Source organism: Saccopteryx bilineata, chromosome 4, assembly GCF_036850765.1.
Source record: "Saccopteryx bilineata isolate mSacBil1 chromosome 4, mSacBil1_pri_phased_curated, whole genome shotgun sequence".
Classification (NCBI taxonomy): Eukaryota; Metazoa; Chordata; class Mammalia; order Chiroptera; family Emballonuridae; genus Saccopteryx; species Saccopteryx bilineata.
The window spans coordinates 175,651,927-175,665,775 of NC_089493.1; positions in this window are offsets into that span (position 1 = coordinate 175,651,927).

The window sequence follows — 13,849 nt, forward strand, 5'->3', positions numbered from 1 at the left end:
GTCACGTGACCCGAGAGCCAGCGTTTCCCTTGCCACCTTCCCTACGTCTTGCAACGTAGACTTTTACGTAAGGTTTCCGACCCAGTGGGGCTTTGCGCCCGCGAGAGTCCACATGCGCATGTGCAGCAGGGATCTCCGGTTTCACCCCCACCGTGGGCCCGCCCCGCTGAGCATTTTAAGGAGCATCAACAGCCTGTGTGAACTTCAGGCTTTTCTGTCATTAAGCCCAGGATTGCAGATCAAATTCAGATAAGTTCAGTGCCTTTTGTTTCTTCCAGAAAGGAAGGGAGCTCTTTTGTTTACAACTGCCTTTCCCACCGTCACTTTCCAGGCAAACATCTGGAAGGTGGATGGAAGGTTTCAGGGACATATAGGTCCATGGGAACTGCAAAACTGAGAGTTAACACCAGCACTTTCTTCTGTTAGTATTGCCCCTGGCCTGTAGGGAACTTTCATAGGCATTGTTTCATAATGGCCTATGGGGCAGTTAGACATGAGCAGAGTAGGAACCATAAGCCAGGTAATGGGCGAAAGCCCTTTCTCAGGTACCTAGCAACAGACAAAACTGTAGTGGGACGTCACCCCTTCAGGGTGATCTTTCCTCCCCTAGCATGTTACTGGCCATGTGGTTTGGACCCCCTAACCTTTCATATTGCTGGTTATGCAGTTCCCACGCTGCTCCCCTGATCTTTCCTCCCCGGGTATGTTGCTAATCATGTGCTAGACATCCCCCAACCCCCCTTCTCCTCCCCTTAGAGGAGGAACAAGGGGCTGGAGAAGAGCCTCATACAACTCCCATATAAGCCCTTGCATAGCCACTCCTTTAAGCATTAAGCCCTAGAGATAATAGCTCAGTTGTGTTTCAGCTCCTGGACCAGAAAAGCAGCAAGGCCAGGCGGGGTAATGCCATGGCTGATGACAGGATTCACTTAGAAGACTGATGACCCCTGCCCTAGCACCAACCAATCAGCAGAAACCCAACCCAACCCAGGGACACACCTGAAAAGCTGATGAATATTCTATTGAGATCCTTCCCTGAGACCTCCAGATAAAAGCCTTAAGACTAAGGACTCAGCACCTCTTTCTCTTGAGCTGGCCTGCTTGCTTTTCCTCTCCCTTCCTTCCCTCAAGGCGTACCATTGCTTTCTTTCCCCTAAGTTCCAAGAACCCTTCTTTTGCCCCAGTAACTTGTTTCCTGAGCCCACACAGACTAACTGGCTTACTTCCTCCACAGCTCACTTCTACCTCTGTGACTTTCTAAGTAAATGTTTGCTTTTTTGCCATTTGAGTCTTGAGTCTGAATTCTTTCTTAGCCAAAACTTAAGGACTGAGCGCTAACATCTGGTGCCATTTTGCCGCTAATGATTTGAAATTTCTTAGACTGTGAGCTCTTCCACACAGAGGCCGTATCTCATTCATTTACAGGTTTTGAGTACTTAGCATTAGGATTAAGTCTGTATAGTAGACCCCTTAGTTGCAGTTTCACTTTCTGTGCTACAACCATGGTCAGAAAATATCAAATGGAGAATTCTAGAATTAAGCAATTCATAAGTTTTAAATTGTGCGCTCCTCTAAGTAGTGCGATGTAATCTCATTCCATCCCACTCTATCTGCCCAGAAAGTGAATCATCTCTTTGTCCAGCATATTCATGCCAGATGTGCTACCAGCCCATTAATTACTTAGTAGTCGCTTTGACTTGGTTATCATCACAATCATGTATTGCAGTGCTTCTGTTCAAGTCACCCTTATTTTACTTAATAATGGCCCCAAAGTGGAAGAGTTGTGATCTTAGCAGCTTTGATATGCCAAAGAGAAGCCATAAAGTGCTTCCTTTAAGTGAAAAGGTATGTGTGCATAGGAAAAAAAACAGCACTGTATATAGAGAGTTCAATACTATCCACAGTTTCAGGTATCCACTGGGGGCCTTAGAATATATCCCCTCAGGGTAAAGGGGTACTACTGTATAGTGGGTGTTCAATAAGTATTGATTAATGATGGAATGATATTAATGAATGAACAATGTTTAGTAGTTGTCATATTTTTATAATACATAAACTAAGGCTTAGATATTTAAAATGACCACTTAGCCTGACCAGTCGGTGGCGCAGTGGATAGAGAGTCGGACTGGGATGCAGAGGACCCAGGTTCGAGACCCCCGAGGTCGCCACCTTGAGCACAGGCTCATCTGGTTTGAGCAAAATTCCATCAGCTTGAGCCCAAGGTCGCTGGCTCCAGCAAGGGGTTACTCAGTCTGCTGAAGGCCCGTGGTCAAGGCACATATGAGAAAGCAATCAATGAACAACTAAGGTGTTGCAATGCACAATGAAAAACTAATGATTGATGCTTCTCATCTCTCTCCATTACTGTCTGTCTGTCCCTGTCTATCCCTCTCTCTGACTCACTCTCTGTCTCTGTAAAAATAAATAAATAATTAAAAAATAAAAATATCAATAAAATGACCACTTAGAACTGGCCTAGCAGAGATGAGGCCATGTTACTTGCTAGAAGTTCATTGCTTTTCTCACTGTACGAGTGTTGTATCATTACAGCACTGTCTGACATTACAGTTGGTGACTGAGAAAAAAATGGAACTGAATATTAGTTGACATTTACTGAGCACTTATTGACTGCAGGACACTGTGTCAAAACTTTACATATATTGTCTCATTTAATTTTCACAAACTCCCCAAAAGACAATATTATCTTTATCTCTATTTTACAGTGCAGGAAACTGAGGCTCAGAGAATTGCAATGACTTCTCCAAGGTCTCATAAACAATGCAGAATGCTATTCTGTCTGAGTCCACAGTTTGCATGCATTACCCCTATGCATCCTGCCTCCAGCATAATTTCTTACTTTCTTTTTTTCTAGCTTTATTAAGGAAATTAACTTTTTCAAATTGACAATTAAAATTTATTTAAGGTGTATACCTTGATGCTTTGATATACATTGTGAAATAATCTGTATTATCAAGCCAATTAACATTTCCATCACCTTACATAGTTACTTTTTTCTCTTCTGGTGAGAATACTAAAGATCTCTCCACTGAGCAAATTTCAAATATATAATACGTACTGTTCACTGTAGTCATACTGTTGTACATTAGGTCTCTAGAACTTATCTTGCATAACTGAAACTTTATACCCTTTGGCCAACATCTCTCCATTTCCTCTCTCCCCCAGGCCTTGACAACCATTGTATCTTCTGCTTCCATGAGTCTGGCTATTTTAAATTTCATACACAAGTGAACTTGTGCAGTATCTGTCTTTCTGGATCTGGTGTATTTCACTTAGAGTAATGTCCTTCAGGTTCATCCACGTTGTTGTAAATGGCAGGATTTCCTTCTTCTTTTTTTTTTTGATGTTGTAGCATATATCAGTAATTTATTTTTTTTCTAATGTCCATTGATTTGAAAGTGAGAGAGAAGAAGGGAGGGAGTAGGGGGAGAGAGGGAGGGGGGAGATAAGATAAAGAAGCATCAACTCCTTGTTTCACTTAGTTGTATACTCATTGATTGCTTCCTAAACATGCTCTGACTGGCATACTGGGTCGATGCTTTGTCTACTGTAGGGGTCGGGAACCTTTGGCTCGCAAGCCACATGTGACTCTTTGATGGCTGCATCTGGCTCACAGACAGATGTTTTTTTGTTTTTGTTTTTTTTAATGGGGTGACATCAATAAATCAGGGTACATACATTCAAAGAAAACATTTCCAGGTTATCTTGTCATTTAGTTCTGTTGCATACCCATCACCCGAAGAGAGATCGTCCTCCGCCACCCTCCATCCAGTTCTCTCTGTACCCCTTCCCCTCCCCCTCTCCCTCCTTCCCTCCCCCCACCCCAACCCCCGTAACCACCACACTCCCATCCATGCCTCTTAGTCTCGCTTCTCTGTCCCACCAATGTATGGAATCCTGCAGTTCCTGTTTTTTCTGATTCGCCATTTCACCCCACACAATGCTACCAAGACTCCACCATTCTGCTGCAAGTGATCCGATGTCATCATTTCTCCTAGCTGAATAGTATACCATGGGGTATATGTGCCCCATCTTCTTCATCCAGTCCTCTATTATTTTTTTTTACAGTGATTAAAAGCCTTTAAGCAAACTCTTGGCCAATACAGCCAGAATCCCTAAAAGAGTAGTGTCCTTAACATGTTCACCAAGTCCAAGTTGGCCCCATCACCATGCCAAATCCCTGAAAAATGCAACCCAACCACAGTTCAGTCTGTTAGGAGCTGTCACAGGGAGCAGGAGTCCAGGAAATTTCCCCACAGGAAAAGTCCGCATGGCACTGGAATTGTCACCATTCTATACTTTGCAGCTCATGTCCAAATCCCAATGACCGCTGCTTCTAGCTGGTAATGATTCATCTTTTTTTTTTTTTTAAGCTGAATGAGATTCTGTTGCTCCAGGACCAGCAGTCACCAATAGCAAAACCCTAACATGTAGGTAGCAACTGGCATGGGTCCTGGGCAGGAGCAACACACAGGCACTGGCATGAAAGACAGGCACTGGAGCAGAGGGAGGAAGAGGGAATGCAGGAGGACACCTGACTTGGTTTCCAAGGAGCACCGTGCCAGCCTGCATCAGGCCTTATAAAAACAGACAGCAGCCATGGGTTTGTTGATGCCTGCCATAGCATCTTGATGTTGTAAACTGGATGACTGAGAATCGCCATGTACTAGAAAGATCTTAGTTCAACCCCTGTATTTTTCAGATGGAGAAAATGAAAATGAGGTCCCAAGAGTCAGAGGAACATGCCCACAGGTTTTCTCATTCCTGATACCATATTCTGTTCTCTAATTTCTTTTTTTTTTTCCCATCATTATCTGTATGAGATAATGATTTTTTTTTTTTTTTTTTTTTTTTTTTACAGAGACAGAGAGAGAGTCAGAGTGAGGGATAGACAGGGACAGACAGACAGGAACGGAGAGATGAGAAGCATCAATCATTAGTTTTTCGTTGCGCATTGCGTCACCTTAGTTGTTCATTGATTGCTTTCTCATATGTGTCTTGACCGTGGGCCTTTAGCAGACCGAGTAACCCCTTGCTTGAGCCAGTGACCTTGGGTCCAAGCTCGTGAAATTTTTTGCTCAAACCAGATGAGCCCACGCTCAAGCTGGCGACTCGGGTCTCAAACCTGGGTCCTCCACATCCCAGTCCAATGCTCTATCCACTGCGCCACCGCCTGGTCAGGCTGTTCTCTAATTTCTTAAATGCAGTCCCTGCCCACCACATCAGTCAATTCATATCCACAGCCAAGTGAGAAACATGTTGCTCGCTTACCAATACTTAAAAAGAAAAGAGAGCAAATGCAAGGGAAAGTGAGACAATATTGGATAGTCTATTTAATTTACCCTGGAAGTTTTCTAGAATTGTGCAATCCACACCCTGGCTGGTTGGTTCAGTGGTAGAACGTCAGCCTGGTGTGTGGAAGTCCCGGGTTAAATTCCAGGTCAGGGCACACAGGAGAAATGACCATCTGCTTCTCCACCCCTCCCCCTTTCTCTTCCTGCAACCATGGCTCAAACAGTTCGATCAAGCTGGCCCCGGGCGCTGAGGATGGCTCCATGGCCTCACCTCCGGCACTAAAATAGCTTGGTTACCAAGCAACGGAGCAATGCCCCAGATGGACAAAGCAACACTTCATAGAGTGCTTGCCAGGTGGATCCTGGTTGGGGCGCAGGCAGGAGTCTGTCTCTCTGTCTCCCTACCTCCCACTTAATAAAAATAAATAAATAAATAAGAATTGGGCCATCCCCATTTTAGGCACATGAGTTTCACATCTCTGGAATGCTCTCCCTATGGCTTCAATTAGAATTTCTCACGCATACCTCAAGCCTAACCAAAGCTTTTCCTCTCCTTGCTCCCTCCTCTGTACTTAGTAGACTAACCAGAAGCTAATGTCAATTCTGCGGCCCATGAAACACTTCCTCTGTGCTCTTCTGAGTATGTAGAGACATGAGCTGGGCATCCCATTTTGGCTGGCAAATGCACAGGGTGACCTTGGATTAACCACTGCAGCTGTTACCCAATGGCTGCTAGTGCTTAAGGAAGACCTCTGGCCCCAGAAGTGCTAACTCATAAGAGACAGCTCATGGCCACACAATATTCCACTCATCTTGTCCTCCCACATGTTTGCCCATTCATCCCTGAGAATTCACAGCTGACTCAAGGACTATAGCTCTTAGTGAAATAAGGGTAAAATCATGAAACAGTAGAGCCAGAAATAACCTTAGAGATTAACCAGCCCACTCCCTTTATTTTAAAGATGGAGAACTGATGCCCAGGAAAGGGAAGGACCTTGTCCAAGGCCACAGAGGAAGTGAAAGGTGAAGCTAGGGTTTGAACCCAGATCTTTGTTTCAAGTTTATTGCCTTCGCTAACATGGCTGGATCTCCATCTCAATACAATTTACCACGCAACCCCAAGCCCTGCTTCTAGGAGACCACCCATGTGATGCTTGCTGAACTGAATACAAGAGAACTGAAGACTGAATTCCTGCCTAGCTCAGTGCCTGCCACAGAGCAGGCACTTGGTAAGTCTCTGTCAAACAGATGACTGACATCTTCAATGATCTGAAACTTGCTAGCAGATGGAAGATGGTAACTAATTGTTTTTTCTTTCTGATTTTGAAGCAGTGCCTTCTTTTAGAAGGTAAAAGAAGAAGCAAGGGAAAGGAAGCAGATCACAATTTTATAAAGGGTGATCAGGGTAGGCCTTGTGAGAAAGTAAGATCTGAAAGATCTGAAGGAGGTGGGGCGTGGGAATAGTAGATATCTGAGGGAACAGCCCTTCAGACAGAGACTGAGAAAGTCGCTAAGGCCTCACTGAGGAACAGTTGGAGGCAGTGGGGTGATGAAAGAGCAAGAAACAGGGAGAGGGACAGGAGATGAAATCCCAGAGATGAAGGGGTGGGGTGAGGGGTACAGCTCATGTAAGACCTTTGAGGGCATTGTAAGGATGTTGGAGTTGCTCTGAAGGAGTGAGAGCCATTGAAGGATTTCAGGCAGAGCAGTGGCATGATCTAACCTACAGTTAACAAGGTCACTCTGGACCCTTTTGAGAATAGACTGTAGAGACAGACAAGAACAGAAGCAGGGGCCCAGTTTGGAGATTATGGCAGGGATCCAGGCATAAGGCGACAGCGCCATGAACCAGGGCTTCGGACTGTATTTTGAGGGTAGAGCCTGATGCCCGACTCTGGGAAGTCATGTGTATAATAAGACTGACCAAACAAAGGGTGGTTTGGAGTCACGCACTAGGGAGGCCCTGGTTGGGCCAGGGGATATCCATTTCATGGTTTGGCCAAGTTTCAGCCACTGGGAATTTATTTCCTCAGATACTATCAAGACTGTTTGTTTCTTCTTCTGGAAGTCAAAATAAAAACATCATGGAAAGAAGGAGATGAAGCTAACTTGTTGAGTCTTCAGCTTACTTTGTTCCAAATCACAGAGCATTCTGATTACCACACAGGAAAGCGCATTTCACAAGAGGCTAAGAGAAGGAGCCGGTCCAGTTGCTAAACACATGAGAGGGGAAAATTGATGTGAGCTCAGCCCATTTGGAATGGTGCCAAGGGCTCTTACAAACAAGCTTTACCCCTTGCTGTGAAGGCAAAAACGAGTTAATAAAAGTTAATATGGTCATAAAACATCATAAGTTGCCATGTAAGTATTTGTTAAGCCACAGAGTTTAGTCCAATCTCCTCATTTACAAGTGGGAAAACAGGTTCAGAGAGGAAGTGCTTCGTCTGATGTTACACTGGGTCTCCAGCTTACTTAATGAATACTAAATTGGTTTCTTTTATGATGTTTGGATGATTGGGATTTCCTGTCTTGCCCACACTGCCATCTTGAGTGCCTCTTACAAATTCATTTCTGGGAAGCTCTTTTAGACTTTGAGCTGTCGGTGCCTCATCTGAGAATCTTTCTGCCCTCATGGGGAAGTTTGATGGCATGTTTTGTTACTTCTGAGCACCTGCAGAAGCCAGCCTCCAGTTTGGCCCTCAGTGGCATTCATGTCCTTGTGTATTCCCCTTCCACATTCTACCAGGGTTGCGAACAGTAGCATACAACAGAAGTGGCAGTATGGCACTTCTGAGATTATGAAAATCTGTGGTTTCCATGTTGAGTGCTTTCGAGATTGCTTGTGCGGGAAAAGCACGCTGCCGGTTTGCAAGCAGTGCTGTGGCCACGTGGCAGGGAACTAAAGCCAACAGCCAGTGAGGACTGAAGTCTGCCAACAATTAGTACACGAGCTTAGAAGTGGGTTGTCCAGCTCCAATCGAGTATTGAGAAGACTACAGACCCAGCCGACGGCCTGACTGCAATCTCAGGAGAGCCCCTGAGCCAGAACCACCTAGCTGAGCCGCTCCCGGGCCCCCAGAAACTGTGAGATGATCAATGTTTGTTTTAAGATGTTAAATTTAGAGAGACTTTGTTACACAGCAATAGATAACTGATAGACCCACCTTCACTTGCCAGTTAGCCTTTGTTGCAGTGAGCCCTTGTCTCTCTGTCTCTGCTCCCCCCACCTTTCTCGTCATCACCTAGTGTGTGCCCCCATATCCTCATCACCAACTATCTGAAGAAGCCAAATCCAAATGTTGGGCAGATAAAATATATTACGCTCACTTTGTTAAAGATGGCACTGCCCACGTGGAAGCCCGTCGCCCAAGTGATAATATTAGTTGCCCTTCTTGCTTGGGATGGGCATGATTATGTTAATATGTGTTGGGGGAGGGCTTTCGCACCAAAAGGTTTTAAAAAGGAGAGAGATCATGTTGTTCCAGGGAAGAGTGATTACGTTCTAGGAGGAGCCCATGTTGAGGAGAGCAGCAAAAGGCCATGTGGAGGAGGCCTGGAGAAGCAGCCAAGATGGTGGAGTGCTGAAAGAGAAACCAGTTTATGCAGAGTTTGTGCAGAGAGAAGGAGATGGGAACAGAGGTGAATGAGACTGGTGAGGTTAGAAACCTTTGATTCTAGGAAACTCAGATAAGTCAGTGGCTTTGGGAGCCCTGAATGGAAAGGGAAGTGTTTTCCCACTGTGTGTATTTCTTGCCCACTGGGTACAAGCTAGGATTAAAGCTAATGGCCCACCAGTTCTTGGTCCATTGTTTCATTACCATCTGTACAAATCCAATACGAACCTGCATGGGCCAGGCGGCTGTGATGGTGGCCATGGATACTGGCTTTACACCAGGACTCCTCAAACCTGCGGAATCACTGGTAATACCAACAGGAGCAGACAGAGGGTGGGCTTAAATCAGAAGCTGAGAAAGGGTTTTTTGTTTGTTTGTTTCGTTTTGTTTTGTTTAGGTGAGAGAAAGAGAAATAGTGAGGCAGACTCCAGCATGTGCCCTGACCTGGATTCACCCAGCAATGCCCTCTGAGGCCAATGCTTGAATCAAACCAAGCTAACCTCAGTGCCTGTGGTTGATGCACTCCAACACAGCTATCCTCAGCACCTGGGGCCGTGGGGCCACACTATCAAACCAACTGAGCCACTGGAAGCAGGAGGGGAAGAGGGAGAGAAGGCGTAGAAGGTGGAGGGAGATAGGGAGCGGGGTAGAAGCAGATGGTCGCTTCTCCTGTGTGCCCTGACTGGGAATTGAACCCAGGATGTCCATACACAGGGCCGACACTCTATCCTCTGAGCCACCAGCCAGGCTAATAAAGGTTTAGATAAAGGGATTACAGTATTTGCAAAATTGCAAGGGGGGTGGAAGGTAGTTGCAAGGACTACTGCAAGGCTAGTGAAGGTGGGGTACTGTTCATGGCCCAAAAGGGGAAAGGGAGGGAGCATTTCCTGGAGCCAGGAGACAGAGCTGTGTGAAGAGGGCTGCCTGACAGGAGCTGGACCTGTGGGCCCAGGACAGAGCCAGACATTGGGGCGGGGGGTAGAAAGTGACATACCTCAGCTCTTGCTGGTACTTCCCTCTTAGCTGAACCCAACAGGAAGCCAGACATCAAGAAACCTATTTTAGTTTGGGTTCCCTCAAAAGCAGACTATGGGATCAGGGTTTAAGTGAAAATTTATTTGAGAGGTTCAGGGCGCACAATAGAGGAGTGAGAATGTGATACAGGGAAGAGAAGGCAGCCAATAAGATTGTGTTATTAAGCCAGCTGTAATAGGGGTTTATTCCCACAGAGAAACTCTGGAAAACAATGTAAACATGCCCCAGAATTATTCCACCAAAGGGGGAGGGAGTGAGGGCATCGAAGCCCCTAAAGTCTGGTTGAGGGCTCTCCTGGGATCTGATTATTTGGGGGTAGTTTTGGGTTGCCAGGCTGGCAGACTGGCTTTCTTGTGGGTCTGGGGACAGCCCTCAGACACAAAGATGCAGATACTGGCATTTGGAAGTAGGTGAGGTCCAAGAAATTTGGGCAGGGCAATGCCAATGCCTGCTACAGGGCTTGATGTGGGCTGGATGTGGCATCACCCCGTGCACAAGGCTGGATGGAGAAGTGTGTGGGGGGTGAACCTGGAGGGACAAATCAAACTGACACGTGTATTTAAAATAAATAATATTTACCGACACTCTAAAATTCAATATCACTGTTTAGGTGTGAAAATGGTTTTTCCTTTTGATTCTCACAATGATTGTCCTCTACCGTCTATCATAGTCGTGCATCTCGTGGTCTGCTGTGCTTCTGTATTTTCACTGTGCACTAGGTAGGGCAGGAATCACCCCATCCCACAGAGTACAAGAGAGGCACAGAGGGGTCTTGTTCCAGTGAGTCAGTTGGGTGTAGAACATTTAGAATCAGTTCTGCCTCTTACTGGCTAGCTAATCTTGGACAAGTTAACTGATCTTCCTTGGGTCTCTGTTCTCCTGTGTAAAAAAGAACATTTTCACTGTAGAATTGTTGCAAGGACTAAACAGTATGCTGAATATAAAAACACTTGCTACATGGTAAGTGCTCAAGAAATGTTCTTAAAGTAGACAATCATTTTTGGAAAAAAAATAGTAATAATAAAGCCAAAGGCTTTGATTATACTATATTTTTTCTTGAGACCACAGTTTACTTCAAAAATTCAACTGAGGATATCTGCCAGTAATAAGCATTCTTTTCTCTCCCAGCTCCATGACTGTGTAGTAATTGAACACTTTGGAATTAAGCCATGAGAATGGACTCAAATAATTACAACCACACTAACAAGACCACATGACTACCGCTCCACTTCAAAGCTACAAAATGCAAACCTCCCATTTCCTTTTCTCTCTTCCTGTCTGCTCAGTTTGTTTCATCTCAAATTCCACATGTTTGGGAAATTCTGTCATTTTACCTCCTTGCCTAATCATGAGCTTAATGAGGTCTTTTAGCTATAATTTTAAAAGTTGTAATTAAAATTAAAATTCCTGCATTACTTTTCAGGCTAAAGGTGTATTTTTTTTTTTTTTTTTTTTTTTTTTTTTGTATTTTTCTGAAGTTGGAAACAGGGAGGCAATCAGACAGGCTCCCGCACGTGCCCAATTGGGATCCACCCGGCATGCCCACCAGGGGGCGATGCTCTGCCCATCTGGGGCACCGCTCTGTTGCAACCAGAGCCATTCTAGTGCCTGAGGCAGAGGCCACAGAGCCATCCTCAGTGCCCAGGCAAACTTTGCTCCAATGGAGTCTTGGCTGCAGGAGGGGAAGAGAAAGACAGAGAGGAAGGAGAGGGGGAAGGGTGAAGAAGCAGATGGGCGCTTCTCCTGTGTACCCTGGCCGGGAATCAAACCCGGGACTCCTGCACGCCAGGCCGACTCCCTACCACTGAGCCAACCGGCCAGGGCCTAAAGGTCTATTTCTTTTGAGAGTTAGCAAGCAAGTGGGGCTTCCCCAAAGACTAAGAAGGCATTTTGCCCAAGGATCTGTTAAGCAAAAAGAACCTTGCGAAGTTTTCCAGGGGGAAAGAAGAAGAAAGGGAGAGAGAAAAGGGGAATCGCAGGAGTCCTGGTGCCCAGTGCCTGACTTCCTGAGGAGAACTGAGCTGTTTAGAGGTCTGGGCGGACAGATGGAGGTGATATATCAGCCAGCACATGTCATTCAGTGGAACAAGATGGATCACCGCACACAGATACGCATTTAACTCAAAACTAATAATCTTAAGAGCCTTGCGCCTTAACTTTGAAAGCATTTTGGAAGCACAAGGGACTTCAGAAAACATGTAATTCAACTCCCTACTTTCACTTTTGGGGGTCAAAGAGAAGAGAAGGTCACAAGGCAAACTAGTGACAGGGCCAGGATGAGAAGCCTCCGTTTAAAGCTGGTTAGTGCCAGGTTAGGGCCCTTTGCATTGTCCCATGGTGCACTCACTTCCCTCTGTCTCCGCAGACCCCCCCCCTTTCCAATAGGATCCTCTGCTTGTATTCCTCCTGGGTTAGGGATCTCATGATATCCAAGAAAGCCTATTCTCTTCCATTTTGGGGCGGTTCTATTAAAAATTTTCTAGAGTCAGCTAAGATCTGCCTCTTCTCAACTGACATGCTCAGGTTCTAGGTCTGCTTTCAACTAGCCTCCCTCTGCCCCAGGCATACCTCAGAGGTCTGCTTAGAGTCCCCACAGCTACCATGAGTCCTCCCACCTCTAGAGCAAACAGCTTGGTTTCCTGCAATTCTGTTTTTTTCAGTCTGTTTTAGAAACTGAGGAGATTTTTATCATCTAGTTAAGGTTTCCTTCAGACTATGGTGGGCAGGAGGGAACACAAATGTGACGATTAAGTTTACGTGTCAACACAGCACACAGATACTTGGTCTAACACATCTTGGTGTTGCTGTGAAGGTGTTTTTTAGGTAAGATTGACATGTCAGTAAGTAGACTTTGAGCAAAGCAGATTGTTCTCCATGTCAGTGGGCCTCATCCAATCAGTTGAAGGCCTTAAAAGACTGACCAACTACCTCTGAGGAAGAGGGAATTCTGCCAGCAGATGGCCTTTGGACTCAAGTTGCAACATCAACTCTTTCCAGGTCTTCTGCCTGCTGGCCTATTTTGCAGGTTTTAGAGCTGTCAGCCTCCGCAATCATGCGAACCAATTCCTTAAAATTAATCACTCTTAACTCCTTCCTTCTTTTCCTTCCTTCCTTCCTTCCTTCCTTCCTTCCTTCCTTCCTTCCTTCAGGCAGAGAGACAGACTCCCACATGCACCCCAACTGGGATTCACCCGGCAAGTCCTCTACCAGGGACGATGCTCTGCTTATCCAAGGCTGCTCCATTGCTAGGCCGCTGAGCTATTTTAGTGTCTGAGGGGAGGCCATGGAGGCATCTTTAGTGCCCAGGGCCAGCTTACTCTAAACATTCAAGCCATGGCTGCAGGACGGGAAGAGAGAGAGAAAGAAGAGGAAGGGGAAAGGGTAGAGAAGCAGATGGTCACTTCTCCTGTGTGCCCTGACTGGGAACTGAACTTGGGACTTCCACACGCCAGGCCGACGCTCTACTGCTAAGCCAACTGGCCAGGGCCTCAATTTCTCTTTACACACACACACACACACACACACACACACACACACACACAGTTAGTTCTGTTTCTTTGGAGAACCATGACTAATACAATACATTTTCAAGCATACAACTGTCTTTAGGTATAACTCAAGAACTAGAAAGAAAAGCCTTGATTGACCTCTCCCTCTGAGCATTCAGTCATTCAACAAATGGAGTATTCATTCTGCACTGGGTGCTGGTAATAGAAAGGAAAATATTGCAACTAGAGTTCTGAACTTAAGGCCTGATAAGATCAGACCCTGCCCAAAATTATTAGTGAGGCGTGGCATGGAAGTTAGGCTATGTAATCAAACAGTCTTATTCTGGCTTTGACAAATACCAACCAGTGAAGTGACCTTGGGAAGTCACTGAACCTTCCT